Source organism: Primulina tabacum, chromosome 18 (assembly GCF_025594145.1).
Source record: "Primulina tabacum isolate GXHZ01 chromosome 18, ASM2559414v2, whole genome shotgun sequence".
Classification (NCBI taxonomy): domain Eukaryota; kingdom Viridiplantae; phylum Streptophyta; class Magnoliopsida; order Lamiales; family Gesneriaceae; genus Primulina; species Primulina tabacum.
The window spans coordinates 7960451-7970063 of record NC_134567.1 but is presented as its reverse complement, the minus strand read 5'-3'; the positions used below and the strand labels follow the sequence as shown (position 1 = coordinate 7970063).

The following is a 9613-nucleotide window of genomic DNA, read 5'->3' as shown; positions in this document are numbered from 1 at the left end:
TACTTTTGTATACTGTCAATTCAACATCATCATTGGCTCATACACTATGTCTTCTCACCATAAACGACACCAAACATGCAATACTATAACGGACTAAAAACAACCAACTCAACACAAGCAATACTAACAACACCAAATAAACTCCCATAACTGAAAATTGACACCACCAAAGTAATATAAACTCCACCAAACAAAAGAAATGCTACGAATTTAAAACCAATTAACTAAGAAAACATAACAATATACCCCCTCATACTAGAGTTGTGCAATGCCCTCATTGCACAAAACGAAACAAACACTAAAAACATAAAAACTCATGAATGTGAAGGCAAAGACAGAATATGCAAAATAAAAAGAAAGGGGAAACAGTAAACTCCCCTGATCAGAAATCATCCTCCTCCTCATTCTCCGGCGGTGGAACTCCCTCTTCAGCTGCTGAGGGCATATGATAATTGTACTGAAACTGGAAGGGTGGCGGGTATGCGGGTATAGGTGGCCGTCCGGAAGTGTCGATGCCCAAATGAGTTGAGATCCCCTGCACCAGGTGTTCGATGTTCTGAATATGTGCCTGATTAACGGCCTGGTACTGCGTCTGATAATGGGCCCAAGCGCCCAATTCGGCGACGCGATCTCGCATGGCATGGCGGCGTGGCTGCGGGGGTGGTGGTGCATGTCCTAAGGCCGGAGGTGGTTGAGCTGCTATCCCATAATCGAAAAATACCTCCTCGGGCAGCTCAGCCTGTCTCTTCTCCCTCTTGGATTTATAGAGAGCCTCATCAATGGCTCTCATCGGCGGTAACCACTCATCATCATCTTCGAATATCACCCCCGCTCGGGCACACAGCTCAGTCACTATCGTCGGGAAGTAAAAAGCCAAATTGTTGCTATTAATGCACATGTTAAGCTGTCCGAAAATGAGCCTGCCCACATCAATCACCATCCCAGTACATATGGCATAAGGAACAACCGCCCGCTCACGCTGCACATCACTCGTATGACCGACCGGCATCAATCTCTTAGACAAGAATGCATACCACAATGCCCCCTCCACTTTCAAAAACTTTTCAAGAAAGACCGTGTAAGTCCCCGGTTGTTTCCACGTGGTGCCCGGATAACAGAGTGTACGAATGATCAAATCATAATCCGGGTTAAGCACCCACGCCTGAAACACCGAATCGTCCACCGACGGTAAACCCAACATATCATTGATCGTCTTGGGATCATACGGGACTAGATGTCCCCTCACAAATGCCTTCGACTCATTTCCCTCCGGAGCATTGGCATAAAATTCACGCACAACCGGAACCACTGCTGCATTCGGTTGTGCTACAAAGGTATTCCACCCTCTTCTTTCTATTTGGGACTCCGAAAATTGACCGATAAGAAACGAGTTAAATCCACGCTCAGGGATTGGTTTCCTATGTAGTCTAGCATGCTCAAATCTCTCCCTAGCTTTTTCATTCACAAACATAGATGGAGTGGAACGAGAACTAGAAGCACCGTGAGTTACCTTAGATCTTTTGGGTGCCATGTAGAGATCTGAGTGCACAAAGTATCCAACTGCCGGAAAATTGTTGAGGGTCGCCGGAGAAGCTCACCGGAATATGTGGAAGATGACCGGAGTTGCTTGAAAGACCGCTGGAGAAGAAAATCTTGTAGCCTAAATGCTTCCTCTTGGAGTGTATGGACCAAGATTGAGTCTTTGCCCTGAAAAATCACCAAATAATAAGGATTGAGCACAAAAGATGGAGGGGGGGAGCCGAAAATCGGAGGGGAGGAGTAGGGTTCGAAGTGGGGAGGAAAAGAGAAGAGGAAAGTATTTATAATCTGCGCGACTCGCTAGGGCGGTCAAAACTGACCGCCCGAGCGAGAAGTTTTCGGAAAAAAAAATTTTTGTTAATCTGTGTAACTCGCTAGGGCGGTCAAAGTTGACCGCCCGAGCGAGAATTTTTCGGGGAGAAAAATTTTTAATCTGCGCGACTCGCTAGGGCGGTATATTTTTCCCGCTCTGGCGAGACCTTTACGCAAAAGAAGTGTTCGGGAAAAAAATTTGAATGCAATGCCATGCAACTACCTAAATGCAAATGATGCGATTAATAACTAAAAAAAAAATATAATCAAAATCGAAATAAGGAGTAGAAGTAGTTCTCAATTTATAGTCTAGAGCTCGACTCTTTACCCATGTCCTCAATGACTGTCATGGAGCCGAGTGACTCCAATTTGTGGCTCAATTGTGCCACCGATATAGTGCTTCAACCTTTGAGCGTTCACAGTAAATGCCCCTTCCTTGCCATCATGCAACACCACTGCACCTGATGGGAACACCTTGGCTATAGTGAATGGTCCTGACCACCTTGACTTTAGCTTGCCCAGAAAGAGTCGTAATCGAGAGTTGTATACCAACACCGCTTCACCCACTTTGAATTCCCTTCTTATAATGTGTTTGTCATGGGCTCGTTTGGTGCGTTCCTTGTAAGATAGTGCAAGATCATAAGCTCTTCCCCGAAACTCATCTAACTGATTCAACTGCAGCAATCGTTTTTCACCTGCAAGAGCTAAATCAAAGTTTAGTGCTTTGGTCGCCCAATATGCTCTATGCTCTAATTCGACTGGTAGATGACATGCTTTACCAAAAAGCAACCTATATGGTGTAGTGCCTATAGGTGTTTTAAAAGCAGTACGATACGCCCACAAAGCATCATCTAACCGAATGGACCAGTCCTTCCTATTCACATTAACCGTCTTCTCTAAAATCCTCTTAATTTCTCGATTGGATACTTCAACTTGTCCACTAGTTTGGGGATGGTATGGAGTGGAAACCTTGTGGGTGACACCATATTTGCCCAACAGTTTATCAAAAATTTTGTTGCAAAAGTGGGTGCCACCATCACTTATGATTGCACGTGGTGCACCAAATCGATTAAAATATGTTTCTTCAAAAATTTTAACACCACTTGTGCATCATTAGTGGCACAAGCCTCTGCCTCCACCCATTTAGATACATACTCCACTGCCACCAGAATAAATTTCTTTGCAAAAGACGCAGGAAAAGGACCCATAAAATCAATCCCCCACACATCAAATATTTCACACTCAATAATGTTATTTAAAGGCATCTCATGACGGTTGGAAATATTACCTGTGCGTTGGCATCTATCACAATTGAGAACATACAAACGAGCATCCTTAAAAAGAGTTGGCCAATAGAAGCCACATTCAAGTACCTTAGATGCCGTCCGTATGGGTCCAAAGTGACCACCTACCTCACGGTCATGACAAGGGTTCAGAATTTGATTGGTTTCCTCCTCCGCCACACATCTTCTTATCATGGAGTCTGCACAAATCTTAAACAAGAACGGTTCCTCCCAAAAATAATATTTCACGTCTGAAAAGAATTTCTTTCTTTGGTGAAACAATAAATTAGGTGGAGGTGTGCCAGTGACAAGAAAATTTGCAAAATCGGCATACCAAGGGTACGCATTTACCTCAAGCAATTGTTCATCAGGAAACCTCTCATCTATATCATCGTCACTGCCCTTAATTCTAACATGCTCAAGCCTAGACAGGTGGTCAGCAACTACATTTTCCACACCCTTTTTATCTCGAATTTCGAGATCAAATTCTTGCAATAATAAAATCCACCTAATTAACCTAGGTTTCGCATCTTTCTTAGCAAGCAAGTATTTTAGGGCAGAATGATCTGTATACGCAGTTGCTTTAGACAGAACAAGGTATGAATGAAATTTGTCGAAAGCAAATAGCAAGCAATTCCTTTTCAGTAGTAGCGTAATTCAATTGAGCATCATTTAAAGTCTTACTTGCATAGTAGATGGTATGAAATACCTTGTTCTTCCTTTGACCCAGCACCGCACCAACAGCTGTATCACTAGCATCGCACATCACCTCAAACGGTAGCTCCCAATCAGGGACAGTCAGAACAGGTGTTGTCACCAAGCTTTCCTTGAGTATCTCGAATGCATGCAGACACGTAGAATCAAAATTAAATTCAGCATCTTTCATCAACAAAGAGGATAAAAGTTTAGCAATTTTGGAAAACTCTTTAATGAAACGCCTATAAAAACCAGCATGCCCTAGGAAACTTCTAACTCCTTTTATTGATGAAGGTGGGGGTAAGTTTTTGATTACTTCCACCTTGTCTTTGTCAACCTCAATTCCATTCTCTGATACCTTGTGTCCTAACACAATCCCCTCTTGAACCATAAAATGACACTTCTCTCAATTCAACACCAAATTGCTCTCCTCACATCTAACTAACACCAAGTTCAAATTCTCTAAACATTCATTAAATGAGGAGCCAAAAATAGAGAAGTCATCCATAAAGATTTCAAGGAAATTTTCAGTCATGTCATGAAAGATAGCGGTCATGCATCTTTGAAATGTTGCAGGTGCATTGCATAAACCAAAGGGCATACGCCTAAACGCAAAAGTACCATAACGGCAAGTGAAAGTAGTTTTCTCTTGGTCCTGAGGTGCAATTGTGATTTGATTGTATCCCGAGTATCCATCTAAAAAGCAATAAAATTCATGACCTGCTAATCGTTCAATCATTTGATCGATAAATGGCAAGGGAAAGTGATCTTTACGGGTTGCATCATTCAATTTCCTATAATCTATGCATACACGCCAACCCGTAACAGTTCTAGTGAGAATCAACTCATTTTTTTCATTAGTAATAACAGTAATTCCACCCTTTTTAGGCACACATTGTACAGGACTTACCCACGCACTATCAGAGATAGGATAGATAATACATGCATCCAGAAGTTTAATTGTTTCAGCTTTTACTACCTCTTGCATCTTTGGATTGAGTCTCCTTTGTGGTTGTGCTAGAGGTGAGTATTTATCTTCCATCAGAATTTTGTGCATGCAGATCGAAGGACTTATCCCTTTTATGTCCGAAACCTTCCAAGCGAACGCTTCTTTATGCTCCTTGAGGACTCCCAAGAGCTTACTCTCCATATCATCTGTCAAAGAAGAGGAAATAATAACAGGCAATTTATTATTTTCTCCTAGATATACATACTTGAGATGTGGAGGTAATGGTTTGAGCTCCAAAGTAGGTGGCTCCTCTAGGCTTGACTTTTGAGGCATTAAATCTTTTCTGTCTCCCAATTCCTCTAGTCTAAGCCTCACTTGCTTTCTCCAAGGTGGAATGGCATTCAAATGAGCTACCATCTCCATCTTTTCCTCGTCTAGCTCGTCCTCCTGCTTTTCAGTAGTGAGAGTGGCCTCCAATGGTTCTTTCAATCCATCCTGCACAAAATCACAAACAAGCGAATCCAAGACATCAATACGAAAGCAACTATCATTGTACATTGTGTGCTTGAGAGTATTGAAAACATCAAAAATAATTTCTTCTTCTCCAACTCTCAGTCTCAATTTCCCCTCCTCAACATCAATCAGTGCTTTCCCTGTAGCCAGAAACGGTCTCCCTAGGATTAAAGGCATCTCTAAATCTTCCTCCATGTCAAGTACCACAAAGTCTGCAGGAAAAATAAACTTATCCACTTTCACCAGAACATCTTCGATAATCCCACGTGGATACTTGACAGATCTGTCAGCCAGCTGCAACGACATCCTAGTTGGCTTGGGTTCACCTAATCCCAGTCTCCTAAACACAGAAAAAGGCATCAGATTAATACTCGCACCAAGATCACATAGAGCTTTATGAAAATTAATGTCACCAATAATGCAAGGTATTGAGAAACTCCCTGGATCTTTTTGCTTCGGAGGCATCTTGTTTTGAACTAAAGCGGAGCAATTTTCGGTCAAATTCACCGTCATATGATCTTCTAGCTTCCGCTTATTTGCTAAGATATCTTTCAAGAATTTTGCATAACTTGGCATATTCAATAAAGCATCAGCAAAAGGAATGTTAATATGCAATTTTTTAAATATCTCAAGAAATTTACCAAATTGTGCATCTAATTTAGCTTTCTTCATTGCTGCAGGAAAAGGTGGAGGGATAACAATTTTATTCTGTGCAATAGGTGTAGATGTAGAGTTAGAAGACTTACCTCCTCGATTTTTCACCTCATCCTCACCGTGCTTGGTCTTCTCCTCATTAGACCCGAGTGTTTTTCCACTACGCAATTCCACCGCCTTCACATGTTCTCTTGGGTTAGTTTCCGTGTTGCTTGGTAAAGTTCCTTGCTCCCTATTAGCAATCATCTTAGCCAATTGTCCAATTTGATTCTCTAACCCCTTTATGGATGCATCTTGGTTCTGAAATCGCGTCTCTGTTGCAGAAATAAATTTAGTCATCATTTGCTCTAAATTGGACTTCTCCTCCCGAGACGGTTCTGGCTTGAATCCTTGGTGCATCACATATGGTGGACCTCTTTGTTGGCGATGTTGGTTGTTTTGACCTCCCCATGAAAAGTTTGGGTGATTCCTCCATCCCGGATTATATGTGTTCGAGTAAGGGTCATTTCTAGGACGGTTCTGGAATCCCACTTGTTTTACCGGTGCTCCCTCAGGCACATAGAATGGATTGCCATCTTGGCAATCCTGCACATCATGCTCACCCCCACACTTATCACAGAAAATTTCTTGCAGACGCATAGCCGACCCACTCATGCTCATCCCATCAATCTTTCTATTCAAAGCCTCTAACTGTGCTGAAACCGCCGACAAATCATTAACTTGATTAACTCCAGCACCTCGTCTCTGCCTATCAGACTGAGGATGATAGCTACTAGCAGCCATCTCCTCCAATAACTCATATCCTTCCTCCGCCGTCTTTCTCAGTAAGTTACCACAGGCAGCAGCATCTATCATAGTACGGTTAGGAGTAAGCAGACCGTAGTAGAAAGTTTGAACAACTAACCTAAGAGGCAGCTCATGGTGTGGACATCTCCTCAACAAGTCCTTGTAGCGCTCCCATGCCTCGTGAAGTGACTCTTTCTCATATTGAGCAAAAGTAGTAATGTCGGCTCTGAGCTTCATAGTCTTCGACGGAGGAAAGTACTTGATCAGGAACGCCTTTGCCATATTTTCCCATGTAGTAATAGACCCTACAGGCAAACAGTTTAACCACGACTTAGCTTTATCTCTCTGTGAAAATGGAAATAAACGCAAACGAACAGCGTCATCAGACACGCCATTAAACTTAAAAGTATCACAAATTTCAAGAAAGTCAGCTATATGAGAATTAGGGTCGTCAAGTGCACTTCCCCCAAATTGGACAGTGTTCTGAATCATCTGAATGATAGCTGGCTTGATCTCAAACTGATTAGCTCGGATGACTGGTCTTACGATGCTTGGACGTGCTCCATCAAGAGACGGTTGTGCATAATCCAACATCGGTATACGCCTTGGCTCCTCTCTTTGTTGATCGCCTTCCATTCTTTCCTTCGCTCTTTGCTGCTGTAGTCGACGTCTAGCTGTGCGTTCGATCTCGGGGTCAAAAGGCTCAAGCTTAAACTCGAGTGATCTTCGCATGCACCACAAGAAAAATCTGCAACACAATGAGAGTATCAAATAACAATAAAATAAATAATACTAAAGAATTTAAATGAAAAATAAAAAATTGTGAATCAACAGTCCCCGGCAACGGCGCCAAAAACTTGATCGAGCAAAACTTGCACAGTGAATAATCCCAAAATTTATTTTATAAATGAAAGCTCGATTTAAATATCGCAAGTGTACGATAGTCAAGTTATAATAAACGTAAGTGAATACGAGTATCGTTCCACAAGGACTGCGTTACACTATTTTTATTTTCAAGTAAAATTTCTTTAGCAACGATAAAATGAGTTGATGATTAAACTAATGTAAATTAAACAACTAAAATAATTAAAATGCAAAGAAAACGTACTCAAGACCGCAATGATTAATTTGGATTAAATCAAATGAGAAATGAATTTGTTGGGAATTAGCAGTTCACCTACCACTCGTGTTTAAATAATCACACTCGACTTTTACTCGTGCGTTCGACGGAATTCCCTAGACTAATTAATATACTCTGTCGAGCTATATTAATACTAATCAAAAACATGCAGTACTCAAGTGTCCTCAAATATTTAACAGTTCAAGATTGCATTACATTCTATGGAATCCACTAGCTTTCATTCGGGTGAACTATCACTATCGACACGTACCCAATTCCGTATATCTACTAAAATTGTAAATCCGTGGTTTATACTATTTGATCGTATTGTTAACTATTCTATCGAACTCATCAACAACATGAAATAATCAAAGGAAGTTAGCTAGGCTTCGACTGAAACAAGAAATAACAATAGCATAAACAAATCACTAATAAAAACGTCAAAAAATAATGTTAAACACCGAGTACGGGGTAGGATCCCCTCAAATCCCAACAAATCTAGATTTTAGCTACTGAAATTCATGATAAACACCAACAATCAATGTAAGAAATAAAAACGGCTGATCTCGTGTGTTAGGTCTTGGTGTAGGATAGAGTCCCTAGAAATTTGGAAACAAATCTTTCTCAATCTCGCTTCTCGCTAGGGCGGTATTATGCCAAAGTTTCTCCCACATTTTGGTTCAATTCCTACAAAATAACCACAGAATACACGAGATTAGTCAAATGCTCAATAATGCTAAAAAAAATGCAAAATTCAACTAAAACAAACTAATATGATGCATGAACGCGACTCAAAACCAACACTAAAAACACGTAAAAACGATTCCTATCAGATTCCACTTGAAGATTTGATTAGTTCAACTCTTGTACAAAAGTCACTTCAGCTCGATTCAACAACTCTTTGAGATTAAACTCCTAGCAACTACTTAACAACTTTAATATGTTCATAATGGCAGTTACAATCTTTAAAAATATAACAGCTCAATTATAAATAATATATGTGAGAATAAACTAGTGAATAAATTGATCTGATAGACTTTAAGTTTGTGCAAATTAGCTTGAAAATTAAACGTTGAGATATGCTGATATAGATTCAAAAATGCTCCTTAATATTCAAGATTCAAAGTAGCAATTGTCTACACCATTTTTTATGCTTTCTCCTTATCACAACTTTAATAAATATGAATGGTACTCACAATGTACTAGATGCCCGAAAATCTTGCAGATAATGTCATGTGTCCTTGTCATCTTTCAAAATATAGTATTGGGATATTAAATTTCCTTGGACAGTGGTATCAGAGCACTGTAAATCTTGTTTATGAATACTTTTTATCTTTACAATCTGATTACCATGTCTTCTTTCAATAAGATCTCCATGTTTTCAAGAGAATAATTTGATGACTAGAAGATCTGAATGCAGGCTCATTTAGTTACACAAGATGATGACATGTGGTACATCATAACTGACGGACCAATGAAAATATTGAAGGCAAATACAGCAGTTTAACTGATGGAGCACCCCATCGCATCGAAAAACCATGAGAAGAGTGGACAACTGAAGATAAAAGGAAAGCCAACCTGGATAATGTGGATAAAGATATTATGTACAAAACCTTGGACAAGGTTACATTCGGTAAGATCAAAATGTGCAGAACAAAAAAAGAAATATTGGAGAAACTGATCAAGTTATGCGAAGAAAATGCACAAACTAAAGAGAACAAAGGAAGAGCCAAATTCTTGCTACAACCGTGGCAAGAAAAG

At 40.4% G+C, this 9613-nt stretch overlaps 1 non-coding gene across 1 annotated transcript; it reads left to right on the top strand.

Annotated features, from left to right (window-relative positions):
* Positions 1-6859: 6859 nt before the first annotated feature.
* Positions 6860-6966, top strand: LOC142533996 (small nucleolar RNA R71). Its single transcript, XR_012816869.1, has one exon. It is a non-coding gene; the product is annotated as a small nucleolar RNA R71 (small nucleolar RNA).
* Positions 6967-9613: the final 2647 nt, after the last annotated feature.